The sequence below is a fragment of the Octopus bimaculoides genome, chromosome 7 (genome assembly GCF_046866305.1).
Source record: "Octopus bimaculoides isolate indiv1 chromosome 7, ASM4686630v1, whole genome shotgun sequence".
Classification (NCBI taxonomy): Eukaryota; Metazoa; Mollusca; class Cephalopoda; order Octopoda; family Octopodidae; genus Octopus; species Octopus bimaculoides.
This window is the reverse complement of record NC_142934.1, coordinates 104563715-104581561: the sequence shown is the minus strand read 5'-3', so window position 1 is coordinate 104581561 and position 17847 is coordinate 104563715. Positions and strand designations below refer to the sequence as shown.

The following is a 17847-nucleotide window of genomic DNA, read 5'->3' as shown; positions in this document are numbered from 1 at the left end:
GCATATAATATGTAATGAACATACGCCCACGTACAAACACTCACACTTACACAGAGGCACACACAAACACACACACTCAAATACACACACACACACATATATATATATATATTATACATACATCATTATGTATATATATGATCACCTGTTTATTAATATCTCTCTATCGCTGTACACACACATATATATATATATATATATATGTGTAAATATATATGTGTAAATATATATATATATATATATATATATATATATATATATATGTATGTATATATATATATATATATATATATATATATATATATATATATATATAGAGAGAGAGAGAGAGAGAGAGAGAAAGATAGATAGATAGATACGCATACATCCATACAGATGCGCACACAAAACGAAGACGCATATATATATAGGTATGTATGTACAAACACACACACACACAGTTTTATGTGTGTGTGTGTGTGTTTATGTCAGTGAATGTGAGTAGGGATGTATGTATTTCTATCGGATTGAGTTTTACAATAAAGAAACACATACCAAACAAACGTAAGTGATATGAATACCTTGGTTTGAAACATTGTTTTGGCAAAGTTTCAACAAAAATTGCTAATGATTCAGAAAATTTAAAGAGTGAACAAACAATTATAGATTTTCTTGAATGGCTCAGTGGCAAAAAGCAGCTCTACTCTATAGCCATACATCACTGGCATGTAAAATTTTGGCGCTTTCGAAAACCTTCGAAATGTGAAATTTGAATTATTGTTTTGCTGGAGAATGCACGTCTGAATTTTGCAATGTCATTATTCAACGCCTTCGATAAATCTCTAGAATTACACATAATCTTCATAAACTTTTTAAAATTATCGATATAATTAAGATAGTATAGACACGTGCAAAAACGCTCAAAAATATATCGATAATGCCTAATTGAAAATGCTTATATCGCTCAGTCACATTATGCTAATTATTCCGAAATGTTTGAAATCATACACACGCACGCTTTAGAATACGCACATTCGTATGTATATATATATTATGTGTCGTGTAAGTGTGTGTGTGTGTGTGTGTATGTCGATATGTATGCGTATGTGTGTGTGTGTGTATATGTCCCCGTAACTTTGTGGATCATCAAAAGAAGCAGATAGAGAATGTACCAAGATAAAAAACATAATACGTAGTTTAGTCAATATATTAAGCTAAAATTATTCAAGAAAATGATCCAGCATGACAGTAGCCAAACGACTGAGATGAGTAAAACATCTCAGTAATTTACATATATATATATATATATATATATATATATATATATATATATCTTATACATATATAAAAGCAAGTTGTCTGCTTGTCTGTATGTGTCAAGTAACCGTCTACACCCGTTAACGGACTTTTGTGAAACTTTGAAAACATACTAAAGAATCATCCAGTTTATTTCTAAGCTCATTGAAGTTTAATAAAATTCTATAATTAGATGGCTAGCGCCTCTGGAATGGATCCACATATATAACTATTAGCAGTCATGGGAAATAATCCATTCATTTTCCTATATTATTTGGGGAAAATCAAGTTGAGTATGTTTATTCCTTAGCATTGAAGAGTTATTTTAGCATTTTTACCCAGTGCAACCCTTGTATTTACATTATTTATAATTCACGGATATTTACCCTCATCTTGCCGTAATGAGAACCCAGGTTCGAAATTTCCCTAAGACACCTGATGAAGGCTGAAGGGTATATCAGCTGAAAGGTTGTGTTAACAACAAACAAGATGAGGACAAATATTCGTCAATTGTAAATAATGCACATGATTTCTCATCTCTTAAATACAGAACTAAATAGTATTTTCCTAAATAATAGATCCACTTATTTCGGTTACTGACATATTCACGAATATACCATGATGACGATGCCTTTCATGTCACTTCAGCTAATTGACAAGCGCTGCTCGAAGAACTGTTCTGCTTTTAGACAAATGCACTGTCAACACAAAATTCACACCTGTTTACATGTAGTAACACCTTAAAATCTATGTTCACATCTTGAAAATGACCAGCGTGTATATTTCACAGAAGACAATGCTCGAAATATAGTTCTGAATACACCAGAAACCACTTTCACAGCTTTCTTCAAATCATGCCAATGTGATCTGTTTGCCAGAACACTTATATATGTAGAGGTCCCCGTGTACTATAACTGGGCACACATAGATGGAACAGACGCAAGCAAGGAGCACGCGTTGAGAGCTGAGAAAGAGATGTTGTCTTCTGAAGTGGGACCAATAGGCAGGTGTACACTGTGCATCCTAATCAGCAGGAGTGCTTCTTTCTGCATCTACTGGTATACATTGTCAGCGGTTCTTTATCATTCACAGACTTTCGAAGACACAATGGGGAAGTCTGCACGAGATACATTGAAGCCTGCACCAAACATGAACTACTGGAGTTTGATGCTCACTGCGACCAGACACCGGAAGAGGCAGCAGACAGCACAGCACTAAGTCAACTGCGCCAGCTATTTTCTATCATGTTGATGACGCGTGGCTTGCGTGAACCTCTCAAATTTTGAGCGACCCACAAAACTAGCGTGGCAAAGGACATCTTACAAAGAATTCACAAGCAAACCTCAGTCGAAATCGCCGTGTTCAATAACGCCGTTTGCAATGAGACATTACGTCACCTGGTTGTGTATATTTTCCAAAAATATACACAACCATTATTTTTCATTTTGGTAGACTTCAGAAACAAAACTTCAAACTGGAGGATGAAAGGCAAATTTGACCTCGGCGAGAACCGAAACAAAAGTTGCTTGGCATTTTTTGCGATACTCTATCAGTTGTGCCAGTCCATGCTTCTAACAAAAATAACACCAAGCTATGGGAGGTCATGGCAATTCCACATTTGGTCTGCCTCAATTGGAGCAGGCAGCAAACAATCTCGCAATTGAGTACCTGAGAGAAATCAGCTATGACATCGAGGAAGTAACGGTGTATATAGCTGATAAAGAACACAAACTGATGGAGGACCAAGTGCGTGTTTATAACTCCATTATTTCGAGCATTGAGAAGGAAAGAGGTATTTTCTTTCTGGATCCTCCAGGTGGAACTGGCAAAACAGAAATTTTGAAAGTTCTTTTGTCACAATTCTTTCGAAGTGTGATTGATCGTTAAATATAACAATATAAAATAACATGAAATTATTTGGAAAATATTAGAACCTAGTACACCTTCTAATAATTAGAACGATATCAGTGCCATTAATATATCAATGACAATGAAGTCATTCTCCCATAGGCATTCTAATCAAGTGCTGGTATAATTTTGATGTAATAAACGAAAATATTTGGGGAATATTTTAAAGTTCAAATATTTGAACTTTGAATTCTCCCCTATCAGACAGTTCCATGCATCATGTAAATCGAAACAATCTTTTTCTTAATAGTCGTTTTACATTCAATGTTCTTGTAAAAATAAATTGACATATTTGTTGAAATATTTTTAAAAGTTTCAAAGATATATTAATTTTGTATTGACAAAGTGCTTTGAATATATTTGTTTTTCATGTATAAATATGATCTATTTCTGCATTTTGTCTTTAACTCTGGATTGCTTACAACGTTACATGCTTTCTTTCTTTTTCGCATATTCATATATACAAAACATTTCTGTACATATCGTACGGCTAAACAGGAAATGTATACATTCATACACACACGCACACACATACACACACACACACACACACACACACACACACACACACACAAACAAACACAGACACACACACACATAAGCACATACACACACGCATATGCACACACACACACACGGGCACAAGTACACACACACACACATGCACACGCTATTACATATTCCTCTGATAATCCACAGAAACCTCCTGGCACATTGTCTATATCAGAAACAACAGGCTACACTTCCTATAAATATAACACCCACCCCATTATTTTAAATTCTGCATTCTAACTACAGGTTAAGTTTAGCAAATAAATAATACATCTATATATTTATACATATATACACACATATATATATATACCTTCAGAAAATGGTCCAGGAATCTATACTGATCCATTTGATCTCAGCCATCTGGACTACTGCTTTGAACAATGGTCAACCGATAAAGTAAAATTAATAGCAGAATTCGAGGCAGTATATCGGAGCTACACGAGAAATGTTTCATCAATGGGACTATTTAGTTACTGGGAGGTACTGAAAGAATTACGACTCGACTCGCTGGAGTAAAAAGGTTTCCATATGTAGTGGAAATATATGAATAAGGAAGATAATAGAGGAGCTGGCACCAAACTTTGGTATCGAGAGCACCAGCACCAGAACACACCGACACTGCACTGTTCAAAGGGTCCTACCTATTTCATGTAGACTAAGGACTGGGTACAGCGATAACTTGAGGTCCATGATTTTTTAATATCTTCCCTGAGACAGAAGGACTCTCCCTTCTGTCCAATCTCGGATGAACATATATCATAGCAAGAAATTTCAAAGGATGGCAGCAATATCAAACACCATCATTCATGAAAAGATAACGACATGAGAACGGCTATTGAAAAAGTAATGATATTGGCAGTGCCCCATCATGACAGACACCGTTTGTTTGGGATGAAAGACATAGGAGAATAACGGAATATATATTTGTATGTATCCATCAGTCCATCTGTCCGTCTGTCTGTCTGTCTGTCACTAAAAATAAAATGATTTGTGCAGGTCATTTCGCATATATGCATACATACATATATATGCATATATATACGTAAGCATACATACATATATATACATATTTATATACATACATATATATATATATACATATATATATATATATATATATATATATATATATATATATATATATATATATATATATATATATATATATATATATATATATACACACACACACACACATATATATGTATATATATATATATATACATATACATACATATGAGTAGACGTACATATATATTCACACACACACACACACACATATATATATATGTGTATAGATCTCGAGGCAAATATTATATACACGTACGTTGGTTTTATCGTATAGTTACATGGTCCCATTGCAATAGTATATGTAGACAGTTTATTGTCTTGTTAAACTGGGTTCTCTCGACGTGTTTTCAGTCTCAGAGAATAGATTATTTACATTATCAAGAAAGTCAAGACTTTTCAACGAACTTAACCTTATTACGTGAATATCACAATGCACATATTTACGCCATTTTTAATCTTATCCAGTAGCCTGAATGGCTAATCTTTTTGTCTTCTTGCACAGAGTTCATGAACCAAAATCTTCTGCAAGCATTCTTTGTAATTCTGAGCGAAACGTTTTGGATAGTGTCTTCGGCTGGAAAGAGAGTGATACATAAAACCAAATAGATACATAATATGTGAGAACGTAAGAAAGACATTGTGAGTTATACTAAGTGTGCAACACCATGAGAAGCAATGGCCCTTGACATTCTCCCATCACGATTTACGAGACATTTAGTATTAGTAATTTTTTTTCTTTTTTTCTTTTTGCTCGAGTAATTTTCAGAAGCAGAAGCATAACATATGCGACCCACATCGATAGGCTATGAATCTAAATAAATGAGATCTCACCTCTACCCGTCATTTTCGTATAATGTTAAAATATATTTCCAGCAGACGTTTTATTTTTCTACATTTATTATAATCAATACAAAAACATGACTAGAATATTCAGAATACCTGGAATTACGCTGTGGGATCTTCAGTGTTATAACACACGTTTGTAGAAAAAGTATTTATTGTTTCTTCAATAATCTAAACCGCTGTTTAGTATTGATTGCAACAAATGCAAATCTGTGCTGAACGGATAGTTACAAAACTCTGGGTAATATTAAACGAACATCGTAAAGCATCTTCGACATCTATGAAACATTAAAATCATGGAAAGGAACTTTATTCATGGCTGTGAGATTGTTTAGAGAATACATTCAGAAACCATTTTATAAACTTGATGAATTTATCAAATTGCAAATGAATCTAAGAGATTTTATATGAATATTATAAATACTTGAGTGAGTTTCTGCCTTTGCTCACAATATATTGTTTTTATAAGAATATAAAAAGCATGTTTTGTCTTGGGTAAAAAAAAGTAGTATTAAAATAAAGAAACTTGAAATTACATCTGGTAATAAGAATCAGTATGTGACAAAATATTCTTAATACCAAGGAAAAGATCTAAAATAGTTTAGTACAGTATCCAACTTTAGTGCAATATACAACTTTTAAATATGCGCGGATTAAAAGAATTCCTATAAGAGAAGCTTTCAAGATAATAGCACAAAAAAAACACAAAAAGGGATGAATATATTGTTCTCCAATCAAGAAATATTTTTGAGACAATACAATTCTTATTTACCGTCTTGTTTTCTCGGAGGAAATGTCTAGTATGAATTATTATATGTTTACTTTTGTGTTCAACATAAATCATCTTTATGCATATGTTTACCTGGGAAAGTTTATAATATACTTACACATATTACGCGCGTGCGCGTGTGTCTACGTGTGTGCACACAGAATGGCATATTTTCTATCGTGTCGGCGGTAGAAAACAGGCTTAGGTCCAATGCGGACTCAGAGCAGAAAACCTACCCCATAATTCGACTCAATATTGCTTATAGGAATAGAGCACTCCCCTCCTTGTTCTTGTTCAAAATTTCTGTATTTCGTCCTCTTTCTCAGAAATAAACCATGGTAGTGATCTTTACGTGCTCTTTCTTTCTTCATGAATTCATAAAGGCCTATATTTTTTTTCATCGCAAATGAATGCAAATGTGCGACCCATTTATTTACATAGACATAGAATCGATCCCAGATCTCAATGTATCATACAGAGTGAAAAGATCCTTTGCAAAACTTGATGTCCATTCAGAGTATGTGCAGCAGTTTCGCCAAGCCGAATCCTTCAGGCCGCATATTAAAATGCCGATATATATTGCAAAATCTTACTCTCCTAGTCGGAAGACTGCTCCAGTATAATAATTCTACAAGGGGTCGGTGAATTTCCTTATAACTATATCGTTACATTTTGAATTAACCTAATGCTTTCCACACGCTTTCTACATTACTGTGATGGGTTCAATTAATAAAGAGTTCTCAAGGAAAGTCGGAATCTCCTCCTCAAACTAACAGTCTTTTAGCAGCACACCTGCTAGTGGGTTCGACTGTAGCATGAGCTTCTCGTTTCAAATGCAATACTATGTTGCTTCGTAATTGTAATGTGCGCATGATTCTTAGGCTGTTTACTTTGTCGTTTCGCTGTCGGAGAGTGTGGGCATGTGTGTCATATGCATGTGTGTATAAGTGTATTTGTGTTCGATATCAGGATGTAATTGCAATATGCGCGTGATTCTTGGAACGTGATGTATTTTTTCATGTGTGTGATGCACGGCCCGACTCGTCACTAGTTAGGAGAGAGAAGTATTTCTTTGCATTTCTTCTCTATACATTTAATGAAGCGTGAGAAGTAAGAGAGACAGCCACTGTTCCAATATTTGCTCACAACGTTTGTGGACCTTTATCATGATAGACTGGAAAATGCGGCGAATTTATTTATCAATGTCCATATTACTCCCAGGTGTATACGTTTCGAAAGTTCATTTCCTTTCCTTGTACATCAGCTCCATATGCAATCAGGATAGTTAGGAATGGCTTAATCTACCGAAGCAGCGAAATGGCTTAAACAACCGAAATAGAGTAAAATGGTTGAAAATATTATCTTCTTCAAGTAGCTTTTCTTTGAAAAGCGTTTCTTTTTCTCGTTGAGTAAAATGCGGTAAAAGTGTGTGTTTTTTTATGCGCTCGTCTTTCTACGTAGTTTTGTATACAATCTCACGTAACTGAGATATTGCAAATCACAGAGAGACTTTAACTCCTATTTAAACTGCCTGATGTGAAATAAAGTTCTCAAAAGGAAACGTTCTCTATTAGAAGATTTGCTACAAGATACCATCTCGCATATTCTTTTTATATCGTACGTTAGAACTTATCTTTTTTCCGTATATATTTTCACTGTATAGACTTTATTACATAACCTCAAATAATTCATAATTTATATACAAAATACTTGATCATTTCGGTGAAAAATGATTTGCTTAAACTGATTATGATGTACTCCGTTGAGAACGCATACATCCTGCTACCGAACACAAATTATACTCATACACACATACATACGACACACATGCCCACATACTTACACAGAGAAATGACAAAGTGAATAGCATGAGAAGAAGGTAAAATAATGCAAGATAATCTAAAATTATCTGTAGAACATTATGAAATATAGGCAAAAACGTTTAAAGAACCCGGGATGGAGATAAATAGCAAAAGTATGCCAAGACAAATGCGAATAAGAGGAGATGAAAAGTAAGATGAAGTGGAAGAAAATGATAGAAAGGAAAAGAAGAAAAAAATAAGATGATGTTGATGACGATGATGATGAAGGAGAAATAAAAGAAGAAATAAAAGATGAAGAAGATAAGGGGGAAAAGGAGAGGAAAAAGAAGTATGTGCCAAACAAACGTAATAATTGAAAATGTATCCTGAATATCATAGTTAAAGAATCAATAGATATCATACAATAGACCATATTTAGGCAAGATGCCAGAATGTTGCCAAGAAGATTTTCCTCTCAACAGAAATAAAAATACCAGAGAGAAAGAGAGCAGGCTGTGTATGTGTGTCTGTGTGAGAGAAAGAAACAGCGAAATAGAAAATGTGTGGAAGTCTCTGCAGCTGCTGCTGATGCTGGTAATTATGATGATGGTGATGATGATGATGATGATGATGATGAGGGTGGTGATGATGATGATGATGATGATGGCAATAAGGATGATGATGATGATAAGAATAATAATAATAATAATGATAATTATAATAATAATAATAATAATAATAATAATAATAATAATAATAATGCTTTCTACAATAGGCACACGGCATCAAATTTGGTGGGAAGAGGATAGTCGATTACCAGTGCTTCACTGGTACTTAGCTTATCGACCCCGAAAGGATGAAAGGCAAAGTCAACCTTGGTGGAATTTGAACTCAGAACGTAAAGACAGACAAAATGTCACAGAACATTTTACCCGGGGTGTTAACGATTCTGCCAGCTCTACGCCATAACAATAACAACAACAGCAACAACAACAACAACAACAACAATAATCCTTTCTGCTATAGGCCCAAGGTCTGAAATTTTGGGAGAGGGGGCCTGTCAATTAGATCGAACCTAGTGCGCAACTGGTACTTAATTTATCGATCCCGAGGGGTGTAAGGCAAAGTCGACCTCGACTAAGTATTTCGTCTGGTGTGCTAACGATTCTGCCAGCTCGCCGCCTTCATAATAATAATAATAATAATAATAATAATAATAATAATGGACTCTTCGTCGAAGACGACGTATGAATTTTCGGATTCTGCTGAACGACCAGCACCACTGATTCGTTTATAGTGATGAAAATTTAGTGCCGCACATAGCTCATTCTCTCCATCAAATCGACGTTGTCTGAACAGATGTATTGTGTACCACGTTTCAGGTGTTGTAGTGACTGCTGAACAACGTGAAATGAAGTATTTTGCTCAAGAACACAACGCGCTAGCCGGTCTATGAATTGAAATTACCATCGCTAGATTGTGAGTGCAACACCCTAACCACGAAGCCATCCAGCCTCATGGGCGCATGGCTTAGTGGTTAAAGTGAAGATGGTGATGATGATGACGATGATGATGTACGATAAATGTGTAGAAGAGACCTCAGCAAAATTCAAAATCTAGAAGAAATGTAACTTATGTAAGGAACACAAGACTGACGAGTTAAAAGCGAAATATAGAGCATGTGCAAAATTTACCAAGATAAAGCGTTACACTGATTCAGAAAACGCATTTTGAGCATTACAGCCGGTTTGTATCAGATCCGATACATTTTTCTAAAAGTTTCGAGGATATATAATGGAAATATTAGCAACAAACGCGAGAGAAGCAATTAAGAGTTCTTTACAGAATTCGAGGATACTCAATAACATATAATGAAAACGCAGAAACGCAAAACGGTTAAAACGGAACTGAACAATACACACGAAAAAAAGGGCCAGTGTCTCTAAGGACAAAATCTCGCAGCAGGTAAAGATACTGCGAAACTGGAAGAACGCATGACCAAGTGGAATCCAACGCTTTTGTCATAAAACATCTGAAATCCTTACATAACCAGGTTTAGAGTATATTATAGCAAGCTTATCAGGACGTCAAGCGACCTCATAATAAGTTTGTTTGCTTTCTATAAAATATGAATAAAACATTTCTGATAAGTGGACTCATATACTAGTAATGGATAAATAAATATATAAATATAGGCTGCAAATGAACCTGGAAAAAATTACAGAAAATTCAATGGGGTTTTTTCATCGTGATAGACAGAACAATTGAACACCGTAGACCAGATATGATTATGACATAAAAAATGGAAGTGCCTCGTACAATTCCTTATCGATAAAAACATTGGTATCAAGGGATAGTCAAATATATCGAAATATGTTTGCTTAAATGTAATGCTATAAAGAATGTAGAATGCAAAAACCGCAGTTGTATCAGCATTAAACAAAATCTCCCATAAAGCAGTTATATTACCTGGAACAGTTGGACATCAAAAGAAGCATGTGAATGCCTAAAACTTGACTATTAGTATGAGGACAAATACCAAAAGATATTTTCTTATATTCATACGAGACAATAGCAAATAACAATAACTTCTAATATTTTAGGCACAAATCCAAGAATTTTTACTTTACTTTAATCAATATTATTAACTGTGCAATTTGACAAGTAACAATTTTATAGACCCCAAAAGAATGAGAAATAATATGTACAGTTCTATATTTAAGAGATGAGGAATTATGTACATTATATATGTTATTTATATTTGACGGATATTTGTCATCATATTGTTTGTTGTTAACACAACGTTTCGGCTGATATATCCTCAAGACTTCATCAGGTGTCTAGGGGACATTTCGAACCTGGGTTCTCATCCCTAAGGTAATTTTCGATGTTATTATTATTATTATTATTATTATTATTATTATTATTATTATTATTATTATTATTATTATTATTATCATTATCATTATTATTGTTATTAAGGTCACTACCTGGAATCGAACTCAGAATTTTGGGATTAGTAGCTCGCGCTCTTAACCCTATGCCCGTGCATATGGCGTAGTGGTTATAAAAAAAAGGATACACATAGTGCCATATGTCTACCCTCATTCAATGAAGATCATTTTATTTATAGAATCTTCCATGCGTTCTCCATTTCCCGTTTGGATGGGAGCATATGACCAGTTGCGGTTTTCGTAAGACAGAGATACATTACCTTTCTTCTTCCATGAGCCAGTGTAGTTGGTTGTGAAAAGCCGGCCGTAGTTTGATGTACAACTCATTGGGCTTTCGATCCGTCATGAAGAACTTTTGTACCGATAATTTCATATCGCTAGTTTTCCTTTTTGATAGAACATTCACGAAATACAATATATTCTTCATGTTTACACCCAAAACGAAAACTGCATGCATACTTTTGCTGCTGTTGTTGTCGGCAAGAAATCAACTCGAGAGAGTTGTGTCTTCGTCCATATTATTAATATCTTGCGTTGCAATCAAATTAACATTCCGTTTTTTTTTTCTTTTGCTTTGTGTGTGAATCGATGCAACATTTTGTACGTTTTTCCCTTTTCTATTTCGATGTGTACAGTAAAATGTTCATTATCGCTATCTTGAGAGAAAAAAAATGTAATTTGTTTTCCAAAAATATACACAACCATTATTTTTCATTTTGGTAGACTTCAGAAACAAAACTTCAAACTGGAGGATGAAAGGCAAATTTGACCTCGGCGAGAACCGAAACAAAAGTTGCTTGGCATTTTTTGCGAAACTCTATCAGTTGTGCCAGTCCATGCTTCTAACAAAAATAACACCAAGAATCCCTTTTACTATTACATCAACCACAGGGCTCAGCTTGTACTTATTTTATCGAGCCACAAAAGATGAACAGCAAAGTCGATTTCGGTGGAATTGGCTTTCAGAACATAAAGTTGGTTGAAATGCTGCATTTGTCTGACGTTCTAACTGTTTAGAAATAAAAAAAAAATACTCGATTACAAAGGAAACCACAATGGCAGCATGGAAAGAGGAATAGCTCTTAAATTCATGGATGACTCGGCAGTGAATAATGAAAGAATCTTGCAGGCAATTGCATAACACAAAACCCAAATATACTAAACGTCTATAAATAGTAATACTTGATACTGACAAAGTATTACATAGGGTGCACTCAATACATTAAAAATACAAAACGAAAATAAAACTCTGCTGTACCCAAACCGCTCAGAGCTGCACTCGCTAGTATAGTATAATGGAATTACGCAATAAAAATAAGGCAAGCGGACAATAACAATAATAATGAGATTCAAATTAGAAACGTGCTCTAAAGCAACCTTAAAGAATACTGATGTCATGTTAGATAGAAACAAAAATAGAGACAAGAGAGACTAAGCAGATAATTGCAAATATTTCGGAATCAATGAACTAGACAGAAATAAAACACAAAGAAATGAAGCAAAAAAAAAGAGAGATTAGGAAGGATATAATTTAGACTAATTAGATTAATACTTACAACAATGTTAAAGGAAAAAAGTAATTAACAAGTTAATAGATATTAATACTCTTAGTGTTCCAGTAATAAGCTACACTTACAATATCTTCATCTGGATGCTAATTGAAATAGCTAGACTAGACAATAAAAACGAAAGAAAGAATAATTATATTATTTAGGCTGAAGCATCTAAATGCTGACATAGTAAATATATATACATTCACAACAAAACACGGAACTAACGGTTTTGCACAACGAAAATCTATTATAAATATCCACTTTAGAATAGCGTAGATGTCTAGGAAAGAATAATGCGAAACTAATACAAACAGAAACGAAACAAGAACAATATACATTATATAACTAATAGTCTTCTGTTTTCCATATGACTGAAAATAGGGGTTCAAATGAGGAATAATTATGAAGAGAAATGTGAAATAAATGAACCAGTGAAAAAGCTAAACTCTAAGTTAGGATTGAGTAATGGAATGCCATGATAAATCGTTGGCAAGAGAACCCCCTTTTTTGGTCAAACAACTTTTGAAATTAATCGCATGGAAAAAGACAATCAAACATCACTGATTTAAGAAGCACAAAAAAATAAATAAATAAAAGCTGAGTATTAAAAATATTTAGTTGGCGTGGATGATCAAAACGTTCCCTCCAGAATAAACTAAAAGTATATGATGAAGCAGACCACACTAGGAAGAAATAAGAGGTGTTAAGAAGTACGGATGGGAAATAGAATCGATACAGAAACGATAACTATCCAATATTATTAGTTCTGTGGTACTTGCTCAGAGTACAAATAAGAGGAACAAATATTGTGTGGAGGCCAGGCGATCGTTTAATTCAGAAACCCAGTTATAGTAATATAATTTACTGTCATCTCCTCTGATGTACCTAACATATACGTAACCCAATAATCAATTCAAACAACACATGTTGTGCAGAATCGGCATCCAAAATGGTAACACAAACTAAGCAGCAAACAGAAAACTAACTCTTGCCTCATATTTACATACTAGTCCCAGGAATGGGTTCATTATGTAAATTGGTATATCCATTAATTTCACACTGCTGTTTGCGGTGGCTATGTGAACAACGTGTTCGGAGGCAAGAGTGAGTTAGATGAGTGTTGATGAAGAGGCAAAACCCCCATGAGATATGGCACATACACTCATTATCCATTTGCTGTCTCTAATTTCATTATTTGTTTACATTTGGTGTCTCGAGACGAAGCGTTGTAGCAAAAAGTCAGTACTGGTTATAATTTCTATAGAAATAACCTTAACACAATAATATAAAGAGCACTGCTAACACAGTAGGACGTGCTGTTGACTCAGAAAAGTATTCAATATACGTTATAGTATATTATGTCTGCATAACGAAACTCAAGGTGCTTCAAGTTTTTAAGAAAACTAAGTTGTTGGAATGATGAAATACCATCTCGTGAAAACGATTGGGGTATATCTGGTGGTGTAGTAGCAGCTGGCGTAAAACAAGCAAAGCACAAAGTCAAAGGATTATTTGAAGAGAATTAATTTATCAAGTCATTGGATTTGTATTTATTTTCCGACTTCAGGATGAAGACAGGTAAAATGGATTTCTGGACCTGAACTCAGAAAGTAAAGAGTAAGTTCTAAATTTCATTGCATTATTTTTCTCTGACGATTCTGCTACGCCGTTACTTTCGTAATAATTATAAATTTTAAAAGGAGGTAAAACGTACTGCTTCGAAGCGGACAACATCCTTCACCAGCATTTCACTGATAGTTATTTCATCGAACTGGAGCGATGAAAAGGAAAGCGGACAACAGCAAGATTTGAATTCAAATCTCGAAGAGTATAACTGGATATCTCATCGCATTTAGTATAACGCTAACGTTTGAGCAAATCCACCATTGTCGTAAAGAAATGAAGAAAAATACATTTTTTTCTTCTAACATTAAAATATAACTACCGCAATGCTGATGCTGAAACATACAAAAATAAATGATGGTGATGATGACGATGACAAGAGCGACGACGACGACCACGACAATGACGACGATGTTGATAGTTATGATGAACGATGACAATGATGATGAATTAGAGGAACATTATGTTTTTTTATTAGTAATACTTCAAGATTCATTTCCTCGTGCACATAAAAAAGACAAGGTTGGCTGAACAAGCAAAGTCAATGAGGTGGAAAATACTTAGTATGGCAATCAGTAAGGCCACACCGTTCAATGGTCACTTCACATGCGACGCTGCCATAATGACCGGCTATGATCTTGATTTCTGATTGACTACCGACTAACAACTACCCTTCCGCATAATATGAAACTAGCTAAATTTCTTTTGACTCATTCTCTTCATCCATCTAACCTCGCTCTCTCACTTTCTCTATCTCCTTCTCATTTTTCGTACTCTCTCTTTTTCATCCTTCTATCTCTCGCGATATCTTTAGCAACCCTTATCTCTATATATGGTTGAAAAGAAAAAAATATAATTGTACTATTTGTCACTGATATACTTTAGTGATATATTTGTGTGAAAGCAACTATACATGTACGTACCTACGTACCTACGTATGTATGTATGTATGTATGTATGTATGTATGTATGTATATGTATGTGTGTGTGGAAGGGCGCGTATATATATGTATATGTCTGTTAAGTATGCACGCTAGTGTATGTTTATATGTCGCATATTTGTATGTGTGTGTATACATGCAAAAAACATACATACACACACACACACATATATATACATATATACCTATATACATATACGTATACATATATATTGTAATGTAGTCTTGCTGAAAATATTATCTGATATAAAAGTCAACTTGTTAGCTAGAGTGGATGTATGTGTATGTATATATATATATATATATATATATATATATATATATATATATATATATATATATATATATATATATATATGTGTATATTTATATATATATATGTGTGTGTATATATATATCTATATATATTTGTATGTATGTATATGTATGTATATATATATTTATGTATGTATGTATGTATGTATCTATGTATGTATGTATATATATATATATATATATATATATACATATATATATATGTATATACATATATATATATATATATATATATATATATATATATATATATATATATATATGTGTGTGTGTATGTATATATATATATATATATATATATACATATATATATATGTATATACATATATATATATATATATATATATATATATATATATATATATATATATATATATATATATATATATATATGTGTCGTAAGAAACGTTCCCACAAACGTTCTCATGGTTTTAGTTACAGCCTCCATAAACGTAACTACGGAGCCTATCCAGTGTTTGTAAGTTTGTAACCTACTATCACAAACATTCACACAGACAAACGGATACATAGACACATACCCACACACACAAATACACACACACATCTGATGGCGTGTGGTGTCGAGTTTGTCTTCAAACTCAATACTTGACGAGCCAAATAAGTTGCATTACTTTTGCTGATATACCAGAAAGAAGATAGATGGTTCACATGATGCTTTTTGAATTCGCCGTCACATAACACGATGTAATTCTTTTCAATTAAGACGACTTATGGCGTTGCTGTTACTGCTGCCTCGTAGATGACAAGGTTTATCATACACGCCTAGTCAAGTGGGAAAGCTTATGGGTACCGGTGTCAACAACTGGCAGTGGGATATTGTACAATTTTACTAGTCATAACGTTCTTCATTTTCCAACTCCACACCACGCACAATCAAGTGGAGAATTGTGGAGAAATCCAGGTGATATGATAATGGATGTAAGAAATGCAACTTAAGCCTAGCAAAAAGATCTCATTCTTTTTAAATGCAAGAATACTAATATACTGCTTAATTCTAGATCTGAAATTTTTACCAGGTGTAAACACGTTGAAAGGTTTCATTAATTGAACTGGAGGACGCCACCCTCCCCCAGACTGAGTTGCTGTCTGACGGACTTTGACATATTTTCTGCTTTGTCCTATACCAGCTGAATTAATTGTGGTTTCTTCAATGAGGGATGACGAGGATCTTGGCTTTCTTACTTTTGTTTCTTTATTTTCGTTCCATATTTTGCATCAACCTTCTTCGCGTTTTATTCTCGTTTTGTCTTAGTTTCTCACTGTTGGACATCCATGTTTCTTTTTAGAATATATTTAACTCAAAAACAGAGCCTGAAAGACTGTTTGGAGATATAAATATGACTAGTTAAGGTATCATAAAAGCATGAAATTATTAGTAGCTCTTTCAGTATGTGCATTAAATTGATATATGTATATATAAGAGCAATATGATTTCTGGGAATATTCACCAGAAAGTACGCCAGCTTCTCCGAGTTCTCTCACATCATCTTACGACTGAGGTGTATATAAAGATTTATACATTTCATAAGAAAGAAATAGGAAACATTATAACTTTTATCACATTTCATAAGAAACAAATAGGAAAAATACAGATTATATTTGAATATTATACTAATTATTGAGCGATGATGGAAAAACACATTGCTGCATTTAAAGCTTTCCAGCAAAAAACACAATGGGATTGAATGAAGGCGGTGTGGCAACGGAGGCTTGTGAGTCTTCAGCCATACAAGGATAGAAAAGGAATAGGTAAAACCTGAACACAGCTGATACGATTTTCAGTAAAATTTTCTGTATCGTTGAAGCGTTTTACACGTAAAAAGATCATATGATTCTTCCTTGAAAAGAGTATAAGGAAAATAAAGGGATTCGTCGTATGCAAATTTATAAATACATAGTTACACATGCCTACATGCAGAAATGCACAAAAACACTTATATACATTCGGCTACCCCCTTCTCCACGTCAACACACTTGCATACATACATACATACATACATACATACATACATACATACATACATACATATACAAGTAAGAGTGTGTGAATTTGTGTGTGCATGCGTAAGCATATATAATATATGCATAATTATATGCATATAAAGATATGTGTGTTTGTGTGCGCGTGTATATATATATATATATATATATATATATATATGTGTGTGTGTGTGTGTGCGCGTGTGTGTTTGTGTGTGTGTGTTTATGTGTATGTGT

The 17847-nt window shown here is 33.8% G+C and overlaps 1 long non-coding RNA gene across 1 annotated transcript in view; it reads left to right on the top strand.

Annotated features, from left to right (window-relative positions):
- Positions 1 to 3410, top strand: part of LOC149134869 (uncharacterized) — an 8604-nt gene extending 5194 nt beyond the window's left edge. Inside the window, exon 3 of the long non-coding RNA XR_016242471.1 lies at positions 2368 to 3410. This is a non-coding gene — a long non-coding RNA (uncharacterized LOC149134869). The remainder of the gene's footprint in view (positions 1 to 2367) is intronic.
- The last annotated feature ends 14437 nt before the right edge of the window (positions 3411 to 17847 follow it).